Here is a 20,554-nt window from a genome sequence, read left to right as displayed (position 1 = left end):
CATGAAGGAGAAAAGCCAAAACTCTGCCATTTCCTCTCAGGTCCCCACTTCTTACCTCACTCTTCCTTCTATTTCTTTCTCTCAAGCTTCTCTCCTCAACTGGTGCACTGAGAAAAGACAGTCTTTACCCATGATGTGGACCCTAGTCCAAAAAACATACAATAGTCCCAGGCTCTCTCAAAATGGTGACATGGAGCAGAAAAGAAGAAAACCACGGGTCAATTAGCAAGGTCTCCCCTGGGTGTCAGAGGAAGAAGGCATCTGGGAGATCCTATCACCAAGGACAAGCAGATTCTCACATCTTCAGGGCCATAAATGAGCAAAACCAAACAAAAATGGGCGTGGCCCAATGCAGAGAACACACCCATGGAGATGGAGCTGACACTACTCATGTCCAGCCAAAGGTTGCCATCCATGGGATCAGTGCTGTCAGAGCTCCTGACCATTACTCTTATTTCCAAGAGTTGGATCTTCTAGTTACTATTTTTTTGAGATAATGAGAAAGACTGTTGTTTTTTCTACTGTGTGTACAATAACTCGAGTTTATAAGTTAATTATTTTTTCCTTGACACTGTTAGACTTAGAGGACACCAAGTTAAAACCTCTTCTTTAACAAGAAAACAGTATTCTAGATGTCTACCAAAGTCACACAATGATGAGCAGGCAGAACCCAGACCAAAATATAAATTTCGTGCTTTCTGAATATTCTCCAGCTGTTATGATGATTTCCCAATTAATCAAATTTGGAAATGGAAATATAGAAAGGTAACAAATTCTTCAATTAAGAAATAATAAAAGGAAGATATTAATATTCTCCCCCACTTCATTATGTTGACTTGCTTTTCAGTTTCTTTCACTTTGCGTCTTTTTTGGAAAAAAAAAGAAAAAGAAAACAGAGAAAGAAGAAGAGAGCTTCCTGGAGAGAAAATCAAATTTGTTTTGAAGGCTTGTCTATGTGCCAAACAGCTTCCTTAGGACTTAAAAAAGATATACTTAATAGAGAAAGTATATATTTTTAAAATTTTTAAAAATGTTTTCATTTATTTCTGAGAGAGAAAGAGAGAGAGAGAGAGACAGCATGAGCAGGGGAGGGTCAGAGAGAGAGGGAGACACAGAATCCCAAGCATTTCCAGGCTCTGAGCTAGCTGTCAGCACAGAGCCGGACGTGGGGCTCGAACCCAGGAACCAAGAGATCATGACCTGAACCGAAGTCAGACACTTAATCGACTGAGCCACCCAGGCACCCCAAGAAAGTATATCTCTTAATCTTACTTAAGAAATTAGAGAGTACAATAGGTAAATAGTAAACGAAATGAGATTTAAAAAAAAAAAAAGCATAATTAATGTAAAACCTCCTTCACATAAGTTAACAAACAAATAACTAAAAGAATTGTGTGTGAATTGAATTCCTTCAACATGGTGTAAGGTAAACTTGGGGTCTGGGACAATGCTAAGTTTGCACAAGATTATCTGAAGGCTACCTCTGATAGTGGCAGTAAGACTTCAAATCCCTAACCCGTGCACCTCCAGTGGGGTCTTGAAAGCATGAGTCATACAGGAGTAAGATATTTGTAATGCATGTTTGAATGGGGGCTCTGCTACGATCAGGGTAAGAGAGACTGAGTGGACACGTCTCACTAAAAGCTAAGCCCTGCTGTGTTCATGTGAGCACACTGAGGAAAAGTAGACTGTCTTGCCTGCCCAGAACTGGGTATATCTAGTGCTTTCCTTTTACTCATTCTTTCCTTCATTCATTCATTATATTCAGCAGTTGCAATCATAGAAGGACAGAGCAATGAACAAGCCACAGGAGATCCCTGCCGTGATGAAGTTTATATTCCATCAAGAGGGGACAGACAATAAATAAGAAAAAAATAATAGTGAATGATGCAGTTTCAAACAATACCAAGCACTAAGGAGAAAAATAAAGCTGAGTACTATAGTAGATAGTGATGAGCGTGATAGAAGGGAACTATTTTTAGATATTTCCATCAGAATGAGTGTAACAGAGAAGTGAAGATAGGAGGAAGGAGTGAGTGCAGAGGCTCTGAGGTCCAAATGAGTTTGAAAATTTCAAGAGACAGAAAGAGGGTCTACAGGCTGGAAGAAATGGAACAAATCCGAGAGGTCACGTTTTCCATCAAGGGGGCTTCTCATTTTATTCTAAATAGCACAGGAAGCCACTGGGGAGTTTTCAGTAGGGAAATAGGCTGTCTCCTGGCAAAGACTGACAGAATTGCAGAGCCTCCATGGGAGAAGAGAACACGAGGACATCACTTCTCTGCATCCTGTAACGAAAGAGGAAATGCAGAAAAAAGAAGGGTGTCCAAGCTCGATACACATGTAACACAGAGGCCCAGACACCTGCACCGAAGTCTCTGACTCGGGCAGCTTTGTGCCAAGAAACTGATTTTGGCTGACTGAATTAACACTGGCCAGAAGTGGAAGAATGTCCCAATCTTGCCTGTAAAAACCCATTAAACATCCAATGTGCTTCATCAGAATATGGGCTTTAAGACAACCAACAGAGCCAGTTCTGACTTGAATAGAGACCGTCTTCTCCAAAGGCAGCAGTGTTCGCTGGGGAGACTGGCAGGGCTTTGCACTCTTACCTGCCAGCCTTTGGTTTGCATTTGTTTTTTAACACGACCTCTTTAGTGTCTGTGTGCAGTGCTCGTGGCGGTGTAAACCGGCACAACCTGGCTGTACGCATCAGGAATGCTAAAAATGTGCACTCACTCCGATCCAACAATTTTACTTCTATGAATTTATCTTGAGGAAATGATCAGAGATCCAGTGATGAGATCAACAAATGGAGAAAGCGTTAATGTCCAGCAAGAGTGCATGGATCAGTTACATTAGGGCACCTGTGCAGCCATTCAATGTCATATTCGAGAAAAAGACTTCATGACAGAAAAAAAAAAAAATCTGCAACATAATTTTAAGTAACAGAGACTACAAAATACCAATGCAGGATAGGAATCTGACTTATTAAGCATCTGCTTTAATATGTACATGTTTAATTACACTGCATATCAAAATTAAGTGTTAATAGTGGTTCTTTCTCCACAGACTATATTTTTTAATTGATTCTCTGTTTTCTGAAGTTTTTATAATGCACATAATTATTTTTGTAATTTAAAACAACTCTCTCAAAATGTACTAATACCTCCTTTGAAAGCTTTGTGTCCAAAATGCTTACCTGTAATGTTCTAAGTCTTGTCTTCTAACCTGATCGGTGGGGGTTAGGGAAGCTACCCTGGTCAACAGAAGCCTGGAAGACATGAAATGTTGGGCGACATAAGAGAACGAAAACAGGTCATTACACTCCCCAACTTTGTAATTCCACATATTCTATATATTGTTTTTTTTTCTTTCTTAGTTTTGGACTTAAGTTTTCCAAGTTTGGTGCATTTGGTAATGACAGTCTCCTTTTCCTCCCAGAAATGCATGCTGTCTATCTGACCCATGCTTTATCTCCAGTGCTTACTAGGAACAAGGTAAGTATTTGCGAATAAAGTTGAAAGCGTGAATGAATCTAAGCCCTATTAATAGGGAATCAGAGAGAAACATGGCATAAGGCATTGGTCAATATGAGTATATTCAGGTCAGTTTTCAGTAACAATGAAAGTACAATGTCTAGGAGGGCTGAATTAAGCTGTTTACGAGGGTATATTATCCTACAGATGTGCCTGGAAAATTCCCTTTTGCTTCAGCAGTATTTTAGGAGCTACTAATTTCTCATATGAATAGCTTCAGACAGTGATTTCTTTTCCACAACAAGCAGGAAGATTAAGACCTATGGGGAAAAAAATTGAAATTCATAGACTATCACTGCTGTCAACTGAAGGCATAGAATGAAAGGTTGTGGGGGGACTTCAGAGTCCAAATAAATGAGTCTATGCAAATTACACACATTCTAAAATTATTTTTCTGTGCTATTTAACTCAAAAATTATAAATGCAGGGAGCATGTCATAAAGCCCTATGCTATTTTCTATAATCCAAATAAGTATCAAGGATCTTGAAAATGTTCATCTCTCCGATGCAGTGTGGATGCAAACTAACGACAAATAATAAATTTAGACCAAGATTTTTATACAAACAAGGTTGATCCATGGATTCAAAGAAGAAATTCCATTTTATACATAAATCACAGGGAGACAGAGCTGAAAGAGATCTTGGCCATATTAGTCAGAGTTTTTCCAGGGAAACGGAACCAGTGGGGGTGGGGGGAGTGAGGGAAGAGAAAAACTCTTTTAAGGAATTAATTCCTGCAGTTGTGGAGGCTGACAAGTCCAAAACCTGCTGCAGGCTGGAGACGAAGGAAAGAGTTGATGCTGTAGTTCAAATCAGAAGGCAGCTATAGTCACAATGCTCTCTTTTGGGGTTGGGGGTGGAATCCATCTTTTTATGTTAGGGCCTTTAGCTGATTGGATGAGGCCCCTTCATACTATAGAGGATTATCTGCTTTGCTCAGAGTCTACTGATTTAAATGATAATCTCATCTAAAAAATACCTTCAAACCAACATCCAAAAGTGTTTGACCAAATATCTAGATACTCTGGACTAGCCAAGCGGATACAAACCCATATGAACCCATATGGGTTCTGTGCACATGAACCCATATGCACATTTGGAAGGACTCTCAGAGAAGTGAACTTCCCAAACTTTTGACAAATAGACTATTGTAATCTTTCCTTAGTGCTGATATAATCTTTTCCCCAAGTCTGCAAAATGCCCTTGACAGTCATTTCTAGAGCTAGAAGATATCAGACAATACCTTTTATTCTTTTAAGGATAGCATGACTTGTTCCAAAAGTATGTAAATCATCTTTCAGGGATACGGATTATCTAATTCACTTGGCACCCCAGATGGTCTTAGTACCACGATTTCCATACTGTAAGACTCCAATACCTACTTGCTCAATTAAACTAAGCCTGGCTCTTAATGAGCTCAATCAGAAATGTGCCATGTCACATCACCTACTTCTCTGATTTTTGTTTTACCTTTCTAAAGAAAAAAAAAAAAACACCACAGGATTTACTAATAATCTCTAATATAATGTAAGTGGTGGCTATGCTAAGTAAGTAAGAGTTTAGAGGAGAGAAATGGCAAGAAAGGCTCTTCATGAAAGGGAGACTTGGAGAATAGGACACAGGAAGTCAGGAGTGTGGAGAATTGCAATGGAAGGGAATTGCATGAAAAGAAAGAGGTGGAAACATCCGAAGCAAACTCGATACACTGCACATCGTGCACAGAGCTGTTGAGGGAAGCTATGTGGCCATGTACACAGTGAACTTGAAGACAACATAAATAGTTTGCACTTTAAAGGGACTGGAGCATTATAGTTCTGTACTGAGAAGTAACATAATTAAAGTGGTATTTTACATAGAGAGAAAAAACTATTCTGGTTATATGACTGTAACCTCTCTAAATTAATCTACTTTATCTTTTCCTTCTGTCTCCCATTCCCCTGTTTTTAAATGACAGACAGAATAATCCAATTCCGTGTATAAATTATACAATACTAACCTGAAAATCCATGCACTACCAAAAAATAATTTAGAAGTAATTTTGTCATAAAAATTATTTCAATGCAGTTGTCACAACTAATACCTGTTATTACATTTATACACAATGACTTGTCAGAGGAAAATTTTAAACAGGAAAATGTGGGCTGCAGAGAACCCCATTAAAATGAAACATAAATCTAAGGTGAATGGAAGAACACGTATCAAAATTAAGAGAAAAGAGACACAGTCTGTACCCAGATGTCATATTAAATGCTCCAAGTTAGAAGTAAGGATTGGTGGCTTGCTACTTATTTATCTCCAGCAGTAGAGAACTGACTGGTTCACGATATCTGATTGTGGTTGGTATTTGGAAAAAACAGACTACTGCTGTGGCAATAACAAGTGTTGCTTTGGAGGCTGAGCTCTGTCTCTGCTACAATCTACTTGGCGACTGAGCAAATATTCTCATCTTTAGGCCCTAGTTTCTTTAACCCTAAACAGGCCTAACTGTGTCATAGAATCAATATGCTGAGCATTCTGGGTCAAAGTGCCTACCTAGCACTTTACCCCACACATAACAGGGCTCCTCAGGGACACAGTGCACCTTCCCACCACCTCTCCTACTCTGGTCTTCAACAACTTCAGTTGTAAAGTTGTAGACACCATCACCAACCTCACAGCACTTCTGCAAAGAAGGGAGGGAGCTAACCTACTCTAAGTAACACGCATGAGACTCTCATTATACCAGGTCCTTTCACTCACACATTATATAATAAAAGTTGTTAGACAGAATTTTTCTTGTTTCACCCTACAGTTTTACCCATAAAAGAACAGAGCCTATTTTTGTGTGTGTGTGTCAGCTTAGAATCAGATGTGTCCACCCTTTTCCTTCACAGGATTAAAAAATGAGCAGACATGGATAGGAAGAATAAATATAGTTAAGATGTCATTACTACCTAAAGCACTCTACACATTCAATGCAATTCCAATCAAAATTGCACCAGCATACTTCTCAAAACTAGAACAAACTATCCAAAAATTTGTATGGAACTACAAAAGACCCCGAATAGCCAAAGTAATACTGAAAAATAAAACCAAAACGGGAGGTATCACCATCCCAGACTTTAGCCTCTACTACAAAGCTGTCATCATCAAGACAGTATGGTATTGGCACAAAAACAGACACATAGACCAATGGAACAGAATTGAGAACTCAGAAGTGGACCCAAAAGTATACAGCCAACTGATCTTTGACAAAGCAGGAAAGAATATCCAATGGAAAAAAGACAGCCTTTTTAACAGATGGTGTTGGGAGAACTGGACAGCAACATGCAGAAGAATGAAACTAGATCATTTTCTCACACCATGCACAAAAGTCAACTCAAAATGGATAAAGGACCTGAACGTGAGACAGGAAACTATCAACACCCTAGAGGAGAAAGCAGGAAACAACCTCCTTGACCTCCACCGCAGCAACTTCTTACTTGACACATCCCCAAAAGCAAGGGAATCAAGAACAAAAATAAACTGTTGGGACCTCATCAAGATTAAAAGCTTCTGCACAGCCAAGGAAACAAGCCAGAAAATTAATAGGCAACCAACGGAATGGGAAAAGATAGTTGCAAATGACATATCAGATAAAGGGTTAATATCCAGAATCTATAAGGAACTCACCAAACTACACGCCCGAAAAACAAACAACCCAGCGAAGAAATGGGCAGAAGACATGAACAGACACGTCTCCAAAGAGGACATCCAGATGGCCAACAGACACATGAAACGATGCTCAGCATCCCTCCTCATCAGGGAAATACAAATCAAAGCCACACTGAGATACCACCTCACGCCAGTCAGAGTGGCTAAAATGAGCGAATCAGAGAACTCTAGATGCTGGCGAGGATGTGGAGAAACGGGCGCCCTCCTACACCGTTGGTGGGAATGTAAACTGGTACAGCCCCTCTGGAAAACAGTGTGGAGGTTCCTCAGGAAACTAACAATAGAACTCCCCTAGGACCCAGCAATAGCACTGCTAGGAATTTACCCAAGGGATACAGACATGCTGAGGCATAGGAGCACATGGACCCCAATGTTCATAGCAGCACTCTCCACAATAGTTAAAACATGGAAAGAGCCTAAGTGCCCATCAACAGATGAATGGATCAAGAAGATGTGGTTTATCTATACCATGGAATATTACATGGCCATGAGAAACAATGAAATCTGGCCATGTGTAGCAACATGGATGGACCTTGAGGGTGTTATGCTGAGTGAAATAAGTCAGGCAGAGAAGGACAAATATCATATGTTTGCACGTATAGGAGGATTAGGAGGAACTTGACGGAGGAACAAGGGGGAGAAGAAGGGCGGAAATGGTGGGGGAAAGGGAGAGAGGCAAACCATGAGAGACTCTTGAATGCTGACAAAAACTGAGGACTGATGGATGTGGGGGGGAGGAGGGATGGGCATGGAGGAGGACTCTTATGGGGATGAGCACTGAGTGTTATGTGGAAACTAATTTGACAATAAACTATTTGTAAAAAAAAAAAAAAAAAAAAAAGAGCGGAATGCCATGATTATGGTGTCTGACAAGAGTTCTTATTCATGAGAGCACAGAAAACCATTCATCTTAGTTAATAAGATACAGTAATAACAATTTGGTTATTGAGTGCTTATTCTCTGCCAGGCAGTATTTAAAGTATTAATTCATTTAACATATTAACATGTATTTACTCATTTAATGTGCAGTATAAGTTGATGAGACCCATACATGTGTTAATTACTATCATTTTATGGTTAGGAAAAATGAGAATTTATGAAACATGGTTGAGGTCACTCTGCCTGCAGAGGTGGAATTAAGAGACATATAATCTGGGGTGCATGGATGACTCAGTCAGTTGAGTGTCCAACTTGATTTTGGCTCAGGTCATGTACCCAGGGTCATAAGATCAAGCCCTGAATCAGGCTCCACTCTCTCTCCCTCTGCCCTTTTCCTCCACTAGCACTCTCATTCTCTACAGAGGGAAGGGAAGGGAAGGGAAGGGGAGGGAAGGGAAGGGAAGGGAAGGGAAGGGAAGGGAAGGGAAGGGAAGGGCCCATGCATTTTCTGGGACATGGAACAAAAAGCAAATACTATCCAAAATTGTGATCTACACTCTTCCGTCTTAAAAAAAAAAAAAAAAAAAATGAAAGCAAGTAAACTATTGGACTTCTACTATATTTAAAATGTCTACAGTTTCAGAAGAGCAAATTACACATCATGCATTGAGAAAAATGAAAAATCTAGTGTATCGTCCTTAATCAGAAATGTTTTGGCTTGTTTTCAACTGAATTTTATTTAAAAATTACTTCATAAAGAATCTCAGTAATATAGACATAAATAAGCTTTTCAGCACTGCTCGTAGTAAAACTTTTGCCCTCATAATCAACAGCTATGTTAAAGCTAGGGGTATCTCTGGTATGTAACTAGGGATTGATGTTACAGTTCTTTGATATATTTTCTCCTTATCATTTTCTGAACAGATTTCTTGAGATCTGATTTATATACCATAACATCATGTGTTTCTTGTGTGCTCTTCAATGGCTTTAATATACTTAGTGACTTATGCAACTATCACCACAGTCTTCCTGTCACATCAAGAAAACACCTTATGTCCATTTAGAGTTATTATTGTATCTTTGCCTTCCTCTTTAGCCCTAGGCAACTACTTTTAATTTAGTTTCTATGTCTGTAGATTTGCTTGTTCCAGACATTTTGACATTTCATATAAATGAAACCATACAATGCGCTCATTCTTTTGTGCTGAACTTCTTCAACTTCGCATGTTTCTGAGGGGGCTCTGTGGTGCAGTATGCATCAGGACTTTGTTCCTTTTCATTGCTGAATAATATTCCATTGTTTAAATACACCACGTTAGTTTATCTATTTATCAGTTGTTTGATATTTTAGTTGTTTTCACATTTTGATTACTGTGGCCTCAGATACATTTTCTAGTCAAAGTAAAACAAAAAATAAAGCAATCGAAGCATTAAATCTAATTCAAAAAACCACTGATAGAATCTTATTCTAGAAGACCTAGATCCTAGTCTCAAGAAACTCCCGTAAAGAAAATAAATTTTGTATGACAATTTGATCAGTTAATTATATTTTAAAGTGGTAATACTTCATATATATTATCATTCAGTACCAACTACTTTATTTAACACATTTAATCTTCACAAAAACCCTCTGAGGTAAGCACCATTATTCTTTAGTTTTATAAATGGGGAAACTGAGGCATGGAGCAGTTAAATTATCTGCCCTTTATATAGCTAGTTTTTGGCAGAGCTGGTATGTGAATGAGGCAATGTTGATTCAGAACCTGCATTCTTTTTTTTGTTTCATGTTTTTTTTAATGTGCATTTATTTTGGAGAGTGAGAGGGAGACAGAGCATGAGCTGGGGAGGGACAGAGAGAAAGGGAGACAAAGAATCTGAAGCAGGCTCCAGGCTCTGTGCTGACGGCTGAGAGTCTGATGCAGGACTTGAACTCAACAACTTCAAGATCATTACCTGAGCTGAAGTCGGATGCTTACCTGTCTAAGCCACCCAGGCGCCCCTCAGAACCTGCGTTCTCGTGCCACATAGTCCTGCCTTTCAACTCACTACAACATTTCAGTTAATTTTATTTATTCCCATAAATAGATCACCAAAATTAGTCATCAAGATTCGCTGGTTCTTTTATATCAGAAAGGTAAATCCGTTTTTGACCTTTGACAGATCCCTCATACAGAAGCAGCCTGAAGATTATAAATGCCTTTACAAATACATGACATTATTAAAATATTAATTTGATTTGATGAAAATGTATATTTAGAAGCATATGCATATGTTACAGTACATACATGCATTCCCAAAAAGCTTGTGATATGCTACATTGCACTTAAAGTTAGAGAGCTTATGGGACCAGAATAGAATTAACACAGACCCCTGAAAACGTATGCCACTTTACAGCCATGGCGCTCACAGCAACAGCAACAGCAACAATGAAAACCCTACTGAAAAACAACTTATCGGATTTTTTTTTTAATGTTAAAATCAAAATAAATCCTATAGTAATTATGGGACTTTATCTGAAAATACAGATGAAGGTAGACTGATGGAAGGAGGTAAAAGAAAGTCTGTTGAATTAGGAGACAGACAAGCCCATCAGAAATGACCGGTGGAGAGCAGAAGGCTTTCACATACTACAGCACAAGTAGACATGGATGGGTCTGGATCAACTCCTTGGTCATTGTTTCTTTTGCACACGATCAGCCTTAAGAGCAGTTGGCGTGAGGGACACCTGGGTGGCTCAGTCGGTTAAGCGTCCGACTTCAGCTCAGGTCATGATCTCACGGTTCGTGGGTTCGAGCCCCACGTCAGGGTCTGTGCTGACAGCTAGCTCAGGGCCTGGAGCCTGCTTCAGATTCCGTGTCTCCCTCTCTCTGACCCTCCCCAGCTCACGCTGTATGTGTGTGTCTCTCAGGGGGAAAAAAAAAAAAAAAAAGAGCAGATGGGGTGAATGGACACCATGCACAATACTGCATCTTTTCAAGGCTTACTAACCAGCTTTGTCAGCATACTATGCATCCTGCCACAGCAGCTGGCAGCGCAGAACAGAAAGATGATGGAGGGGAATCACATAAGAACCTTCTGGTCTTCCAAGTTGCACTGACATCACATCCCTCTATACTAATCCCATTTGAACGTATTCACATTAAAGACCATGTGCCAGCGCAGAAGAAACTATATCTGGAATGGATTACAATGAAAAAGAACACAAATAGCTTTGCCACTAGAATTATTGCTTAATTTAGGTTCCTTCCTCCTTTCTGCTAAACACACTTGAAAGTTGAAAATGCATATTTTATTCAGGGCAAAATACTTTACTAAATTAAGTCCCACTACAGTTAGTAGCCTATGGGTCACTGCATAGAAAGTACTGCTTTCTGTCCCAAGCAAAGGTGTCTGAGAAGTCATTCACATATTTCTGCTTGCAATGTTAACATGAGAGCAAATTTTCTTCCCTTTCTTCACCAGCGGCATGAATACAAAACCAAAGATAATATGGGCTATTATAGTCTTTTGTTCCCAATAGTCCTATTTTAGGACAGAGGTATTCTCTAAAGTCCAGTATCATTTAATTTTTATAATGTTTATTTATTTTTGAGAGACAGAGAGAAACAGGGCGTGAGAGAGCAGAGAGAGAGGCAGGCACAGAATCAGAAGCAGGCTCCAGGCTCTGAGCTGTCAGCACAGAGCCTGACACCGGCCTCAAACCCAAGGACCAAGAGATCATGATCTGAGCCAAAGTCGGACGCTTAACCGACTGAGCCACCCACACGCCCCAAGTCTTGTATCATTTAAAACAAAACAAAAATAGGTAGAAAATGGCACTTTCCCTCATCATATTCAGGAGAAGGGTTTTTTTTTTGTCCAATTCACAAGAAATTTCAGGTGATTATAACCTACTTCTACAGTCCAAGTTGATGTTACTCTCTATGATGTTTTTAGAATAGTGGATTAACTTTCTGCAAAGGCCAGGACTGAAGAAAATGATTTTTCGGTAGTGTTGCGGGCCCTAATGAGGAGTTGAGCCCTGGTTGTAACTTTGTTCCTTCGGTTGCTCAAGACTTGATTTACTACTCAACCGAGTAAAAGTCCCTGCTTGTTTTCCTGCTCTGAACAAAGGCTGATTTTCATAAGAAAAGAGTGAATGCTTTCCCTTAGGCATTGGGACTAGCTCCTTCCAGAGAAGCTGGCTGTTGCATTGCCTTTTGTCATCTTTCATCACAGAAGTGTTTGCAAAAGGCAGCAGAAACTGCGCCTGTCACACCGGTCTCTGCTTTCATGAAACCAGTGATGGGAAACCACCTGTAAAGAATTTTAGCAACAAATGTTTGCTGGCACACAAAGCTGAATTTACAGCAATTAGAGATGTGCACATTTTCATAGAAGAGTCTAGGCACAGTCCGTCCTGATCTGGTCTTCCAAGACCGGAGTGTTCATTGTGGGTCCTGGCTTCCCTGTTACAGCTGATAACATCGAACACTGAAAACCGAGAGCTGCCAAAGGCAGCTCCAAGCAGCTTCGGTTTGAATGATGTTATCAATGGTTACAAGAGTAACAGAGAACTCCAGGGCCTGGCTGAGTCTTGGCTTGTAAAATGTCTTTCAGTTCCATCTCTAATAGATTTTTTATGTAGAAAATAGCTTGGGATCCATTCATATGTTCCTAAATGCCAGGAATTTTACTAAGAGGGAGCAGATTTTCAGACACTGAAGATGTGGTAATAAAATGGAGACATGCAAAATTTTATTTGTCTGTTGAAAATCATATGTGTATATATATATATATATATATATGATTGCATATGTATATATACAAATCATATATATTTATATATATGCAACAAATTCCAGGTGTGCTCTGGACAACTCTTAAGCTCTTATTTGCAAGCATTTGAAATGCAAGAGAATCCTTTACCCCTCCTAATAAAGCTGTGTCTTATGATTTCTGGATCACTTTGCACAGCTTGGCTGCACAAAACAGGTTAATTCCTGCATAGAGGGCAGCTGAAAGGAGGGAGGTGATGAGACAGAGCTTTCCCGGGAGTGCCTGCATTCTTCTTTTCTGAGGGTCTGTACCTGGAAGCCTTGAGAAATACAGAGGACATGGGAGAGAATGAGAACATGCATCCTAGGGCTCTGAATTCATTTCCAGAGTTCCCTCCTACTGACCTGACTCCCAGCAAGTGACCTGACATTTTGCATCAGGACCAACAGCAGACAGCCAGCTGCTAGGGGCCTGGCTATGGGGCAGCTACACGGAGAAAAGGCTAAAAAATAAACTTTGAGAAATCTTTAAAATAGAATTTTCCAGAACACATAGGTTTTCTCAGAAAAATAAAATATTAATAAGTTAATATTCAAATATACTAATTCAAGAGTGGTACTAAGATATGTAAGATTATATAACATTTGCATCTAAGTAAGTACCAAGAAGGATAATAATGAGGAAAACAGGAAATGAGGAAAAACATCTTTTCTTGATGTAGTTCTGACCTAGAGTAGGGTTCAGCCCAGATGGTTACCATATACATACACGGGAGATTAATTAGAATACAAAGTATTAAGAAAAAGAATGCCCTATTTTAAAAATGTTTTGTTTTAAAGTAATACAAAAGTAAAGCATTACTAAAGTAATTAAACATGACTAAGTATTTAGAAGGCTCTTAAATTCCACCTAATTTTTCTCAGCTCTGATACTCTTGCATTTTTCCTCTTCCTTTGGGTCTGAATATGGAAACACATGATAAAAATTATAATATCATCATTCAAAATATTGTGATAAAATAAAAGTTTGAAAATAAGAGTTTTGGGGAGCCCCTGGGTGGCTCAATCAGTTAAGAGTCCAACTGTTGATTTTGACTCTGGTCAGGATCTCCAGGTTCATGAATTGGAGCCCCATCTCCAGCTCTGTGCTGGCAGTGGAAAGCTTGCTTGGGATTCTCTCTCTCCCCTCTCTCTGTGCCCCTTCCCCATGTGTGTATATGCATGCTCTCTCTCTCTCTCAAAATAAATAAACTTAAAAAAAGTAACAGTTTTTAAAAGTCTTTTTGGGTTGGACATTTTGCTTGAGGCCAAGTGCATAGAAAATTTATCTGTCAATGATCAAAGGCATTATCATATCCCAAATCCCCAAGGTGCATTAGCCAACTAATAGTATTTCCAGATAGAAAAATGGAAAGGAAAATGCTGAGCCTGACAGAGAGAAAAGAGCCTAATAGGCTTGTGTACATACATTAGCCTTATGACTCACGATGGATTTGCGGACACCACTGCCAAGTCTATCTCAGAGGGTCCGTCATTAACACTCACTATGATCCCTACTCCCTTTTTCCCCTTCAAATTCTCTTACAAGCTTTCCAAGTAGATGCTTTAACTTAGTATTTCTTCAAGGAGGAGAGAATATAAGCAAGTTGAAGGGAAGCCAATCTAATGTTTCATTTTCTTGGCTGATTTCAATAAATACTAAGTTCCAGATTTTGTTTTATTTATGGGGTCTATCTCTCTATTAACAGAAAATGAATTAATACAGAGTCATTCAAGGGCTAAAAGGAGAATAATGAAGAGCAGAGTGCATCTTGTCTCCTTAATTAACAACAAATTACTTTCAAATTGTTTTAAGTTTTTATGTTTTTTTTAAACACCTAAGTGAGGTAACACCAGGCTAAAATGTATTGAACACACAAAAATGAAACAACTCGTAGTAAATTAATTTCATTTAGTTATCAAAATTACTAAAAAAAAAAAATTACTTTACCCCCTCTTGCTTCCTACCATCTATTAACATGAGAATCAGAGATATGACCAGAAAGGAGTTCTTTTTCCCTACATCAATAGAAAACTAGTACTACATTACCCTCATCAGGTCCAGAAAGAAAACAAACTATGGTCTCCAAATTTAAGATTTGCATGGTGGTTTCTCATTTTTTTCATATTTTCTGGAAGAGTCTATAAAAACATCACTTACAAGAATTGTTTAAACATGCTTTCTACAAATAATCCAGTGAAGAAATGGGCAGAAGACATGAACAGACACTTCTCCAAAGAGGACTTCCAGATGGCCTACAGACACATGAAACAATGCTTAACGTCAATCATCATCAGGGAAATATAAATCAAAACCACACTGAGATAACACCTCAAGCCAGTCAGAGTGGCTAAAATGAGCAAATCAGAGGACTCTAGATGCTGGTGAGGATGTGGAGAAACGGGCGCCCTCCTACACTGTTGGTGGGAATGTAAACTGGTGCAGCCCCTCTGGAAAACAGTGTGGACGTTCCTCAAAAAATTAAGAATAGGACTCCCTATGACCCAGCAATAGCACTGCTAGGAATTTACCCAAGGGATACAGGAGTGCTGATGCCTAGGGGCACATGGACCCCAATGTTCATAGCAGCACTCTCCACAATAGCCAAAACATGGAAAGAGCCTAAGTGTCCACCAACTGACAAATGGATCAAGAAGATGTGGTTTATCTATACAATGGAATACCACATGGCAATGAGAAAGAATGAAATCTGGCCATGTGTAGCAACATGGATGGAACTCGAGGGTGTCATGCTAAGTGAAATAAGTCAGGCAGAGAAGGACAGATACCATATGTTTTCACTCATATGTGGAACAGAAAAACTTAACAGCGGACCATAGGGGAGGGGAAGGGGAAAAAATAGTTAAGGAGATGGAGGGAGGCAAACCATAAGAGACTCTTAAACCCTGAGAACAACCTGAGGGCTGATGGGGGTGGGGGAGAGGGGAAAAGGGGTGATGGGCATGGAGGAGGGCACTTGTTGGGATGAGCACTGGGTGTTATATGGAAACCAACTTGACAATAAAGTATATTTTAAAAAAATCTTTTGAACATTAAAAAAAATAAGCATGCTTTCTACTATAATGTTTCCTGGTGTGGGGTAGATCATTTGCATTGCCTCTAAACAAAGCACAGACTAAAACGTTATCAGTAATCTAAAATATAGAAAGAAAGTCAGAAATTCCTACAGATCACTCTTTCTTTATAACTTATCTAGACACTAATGCTAGTTCAGAAAAGCTGGAAGGGAAGTCTATTTAAAATGGCTTCAACTAGAATGAAAAATTAGTATTTAATAATTTATCTACTTTAGCATTTTCAAGGTTGAGATAGAGAGTTTTTCACTATGTCTTGTGCATGCTCACCTTGCACTTCAGATAGAAGCTGAGCTAAGATGTTCCATCATCACCCCCATTCTTCCCACAGAAGCCCTCAGAACTGGTTCTCCATTTGCAGTACCAGTTCAGGATCCAACCAGGCTCAGTTATTTAAATGTACTTAGACTGGGGGTCCTGGGTAGATCAGTTGGTTAAGCACCTGATTTCGGCTCAGGTCATGATCTCACAGTCCTCAGGTTCAAGTCCCGCATCTGAGCTGACAGCTCAGAGCCTGGAGCCTGCTTCAGATTCAGTGTCTTCCTCTCTCTCTGCCCCTGCCCCACTCACACTTTGTCTCTCTCTCTCTCCCCAAAATAAATAAACATTAAAAATTTTTTAAATAAATAAATAACTACATCTAGACCACATCCTTCCTTCTCCTTTTTCACTTTAGCTATTTTTACTATCACTACCCTTTCCCTTCCACACTCACCCACTTTCCTACCTCTACTGCTAACATGACCCAGTATTTTAGGATCCCGAGTCTTCCTGGAGAAACCACACCACCATGCAGTCAGTCACTGTTCCAGATGCCCAGTGACAGCTGGCCTGCGGCCCTCTCTGGTCAACTATTTATATATTCATAATGAGTAGTCTCTGGCATTCCTCACAATGGCAAATCAAAACCATACACACACTGGTCGTCCTTCATTTACCCTGCTGTCCCTGCATCCTAGCCTCTTTCTCGAACAGCACACTTCTCACCTATGTCACAAAGAAATTGAAGCTTCCCAGGTGTTTTCCCTTCTGACATCTAGGCTCCTAGATCTGTCTCTCCTTTACATGGTCTTTTCTACTTGTCTAAGGTCTCTTGCCGGGGGGGGGGGGGAACATCAGCATCTCCTCCATCCCCGGTGTCTTCAATGCTTTTCTTCTGTATCCTCATATTCTGTCTACATTTACAAGACTATTACCTGGTTTCTGTCTCCACTCTACTAAAATTTTTCAGCAATGACTGCCAGTGATAACTTTGCATTGCTCCACACAAATTCATTTTAATTATATTGGCATCCTTATACTAGTTGACATAGTTGATCATTCTATTCTTCCTAGAATTCTCTCCCTTCTTCCCTCTGTGACCACATTCAGTAATGGCAATTTTCCTCTTGTATTTCAGACCTTTCCCTTTCAGTCCTCTTCCCTGATTCTCTCTTATTCATCTCCTAAATGCCCATGATATTGGGGGGAGGTGAAGCTGCCAAACCAGTAGAGTCAGAAAGTAGAACTTCAGAGCCCAGCAACACAGACAGGCCCCATGTTGCATGATGGCTAAACCCAGTGGCTTCACAGTTAAGCAAAAAACAGTTCAAATCTCTGCTCTTTCAGTTACTAGATGGGTGCTTTGGGAGAGGTTATTTAGTCTCTTTGAATACTGGTTTTTTCATGTATAGAATAATACTTTCCAGAGACGGTTGCTATGAGGAATAACTCTGATGATTACTGCAAAGTGTCTATAAATATGGCTTTCCAATAAATGACATCTATTATTATTTTATTGGTTTTATGGTTCCTCAAATATTTACCTCTGTTTTCAGAGAGAAGCAGGAGACAAAACAGTGATATGGGGAACTATTTAGGGCAGCATTATATAGGAAAGCAAGAGAAGCATTCTTGCTACAATCCAATTGAACCAATTTAACAATTATCTGAGCTATTCACCTAGCCTAATTCTCCATTAAGTTTAAGAGGCTTCCATCCCTTCCAGAGCAACAATGACTTGAATGCTTCACTAGCCCTGTTACTCAGAGTTCTTCACAGTATCCCCAGCCCTGACCCCTGCTGCCACCGCCTCAACTTAACCTCAAATCTTTATGGCCCAATGATCCCAGATTTGCAGAGTGAAAGCATATTACCGCATCATCCTATTATCTTTAGGACTATCTTTGAATACCAAAGACAGAAGTATTTAATAAAAATCTATTGAGCAAATCAACATTTTTAAATTTGTGGCAAATGTCTCTGCCTATAAGCTTGTAATTCAAAGAAAGAATGGGGAATCTAACAACTGTTTAAAGTTCTTGCTAAAGGATTATTTTAAAAGGTAATATCATATTGTCATGCAAATATAAAGCAAATGCATGTAAGAGATTTTATCTAACTTATTAATTACTGAGGGAATCAACAAGATGTCCCAACCTAGTCAAAGAAGAAACCTTAGTATACATATAGAGGTCCTGTCTGTATCTATATATAGGAATATGCAAATGAATAATCAGATAGATGTGAAACTGTCACTATCCACTTGGAAATAACTAATTAAGTTCTACCATATACAATACATCTGCATTTCTACAGATAAAATTCTCTGTATTAAAAGAGCCATGAAAGTTTGAGGACTATGAAGGGAGAAGTAACCCAAACAGAACACTCAGTTATTTTTCTTTGCTTATTTCCAAGTTTTTCAATTTTTTTTTTCTGACAGTGTATCTCTTGAAGCTAGGAAGGATTCCAATTACACAGTTTCCTCTGCTTTGATACTATACACAGAAAGATAAGTTCTAGGCGACCAAGGAGACAGATTTAGCATGTGTTAAGGGCTTCTAAAATAATATGTAGCAGTCAGAGTCTGAACAGGTTAGAGAACTCCTGATCTCTACTCCCATAGTCAATGGTTTGGACACTATGTGTTTCCATTAACGTACGTGTAATGTGGCATTTAGATTTGTTCTATTCTACAATCTTAGAGGAGACAGCCGTAATTATATAAACAGGAAAAATAAGATTCACCACTTTAGATATAACAAGAATAAGGACTGTTCTGACTTACATTTCCCTCTCATTCTTCCCCTCTTCATCACCCTTCTGAATCACATTATAAAGCTTGAGACAGGACCTCACTGGGAAAGAGAGGGGTGGAAGCTGGTGCGATGTACACTGAGCTTGCTAGAGCATCATCGTGGCATTTCCACAAGGAGTTCACAACGGAATCTTTGTCAAACCTCTCTCTGCTTTGACCCTGATGCTGAACATGAGGTCAGGGCACATGCCCCACAGTTCATCCAGCTGGAGCTCTAGAACAGGATGGTGATGTCAGTTTTGGCACTCTGCTTAAGGACAACAAAGCCTGCACCTACCGAATTACAAGAAGATACATCACAGCCGCCAGCTCTGTGTTTACAAAGACCTCAGCAATAAACACACATACTCTTTAGTAAAAGAAAACCACAGTCACTCTCATCATCGTGAAGATTAAAAAAATCATAGGTAATTTAGAAAATACAGTAAATATAACATAAGACCTCCCTCCCTTTTCTAATTGGTTAATATCACAAAAAACATATGGAAAGGCCATTTGCCCTTATTTTCCATAAACTACAGCCTTTTGTCACTTGTAGCTATAAGTTATCAACATCAGTTTTTACACCGGCCTTTGGGAAATTTTACAACCCCCATTTTAATCATAATATAGACAAGAACAAAGAATTTCGTTCTACAAGTAATTTGGGTCAGGCGTTTTTAAAATTCCCATAGCTCTCCTAACACGTCAGAAGAGGCTGCATTTTTTCTCCAAGCACAACACTGATATCTGATTTCACCATCATCCCTAAATAACAATAGCAGTCAGTAAACAGAACTGTTTCCATTCTCTTCATAAATAGCTTTCAGTTATAATCTGCTTCTTCTAAGAGACTGGATGCTCCATCTGTTTTATAATCATACCCATTAGGCATGACTCTTAAAGTTCATGTGTTTAGGTGTTTCACTGGAAAACACACTCAAGGTGAAAGGAGAAGGAAGAACTGTAAGAGAGACCACAGGCTGGCAGGTCAAACTCATTTGAACATCTGAAAGCCAGTCCTTCCTCTTTTTCATGGAAAAAAAAAAAAATCCTGTCATTGGTTTGAGACTATTGTCCTTTATTATCTGTTTCTTAAAGAAACATTTACCTTAAATGTTTATCTTAAAGATAAATGTGTAGGGGCACCTGGGTGGTTCAGTTGGTGAGGTGTCTGACTCTTGGTTTTTGGCTCAGGTCACAATCTCACAATTCTTGAGCTCCAGCCCCATGTTTGGCTCTGAGCTGGCAGCGCGGGGCCTGCTTGAGATTCCCTCTCTTTCCTTTTCTCTCTGCCCCTCCCTCATTCGCATTCTCTCTGTCTCTCAAAATAAACCTTTAAAAAAGATAAATCTGTAAATATTTAAATGAAAAATAAATCAGAAATACTTACTAATATACTGTTTCCCTGAACATACATACACAGAAAGCCTGAGAGAAAAAGGAACTTGCATACTGTTACTGAATTTCTATGAGAAATAAAAAAAAAAAAA

General features: G+C 39.3%; 1 long non-coding RNA gene across 1 annotated transcript in view; it reads right to left on the bottom strand.

Moving 5' to 3' along the window:
• LOC120226224 overlaps positions 1-19,179 on the bottom strand; it is a 122,605-nt gene extending 103,426 nt beyond the window's left edge. The window contains exons 1-2 of the long non-coding RNA XR_005526971.1: positions 19,053-19,179; positions 3,203-3,274 (exon numbers count right to left, since the gene is read on the bottom strand). This is a non-coding gene — a long non-coding RNA (uncharacterized LOC120226224). The remainder of the gene's footprint in view (positions 1-3,202; positions 3,275-19,052) is intronic.
• Between the last annotated feature and the right edge of the window lie 1,375 nt (positions 19,180-20,554).

The sequence above is a fragment of the Hyaena hyaena genome, unplaced genomic scaffold (assembly GCF_003009895.1).
Source record: "Hyaena hyaena isolate Hyena2069 unplaced genomic scaffold, ASM300989v1 scaffold_1641, whole genome shotgun sequence".
In the NCBI taxonomy this organism is placed as follows: Eukaryota; Metazoa; Chordata; class Mammalia; order Carnivora; family Hyaenidae; genus Hyaena; species Hyaena hyaena.
This window is presented reverse-complemented; position numbering and strand designations above follow the sequence as displayed.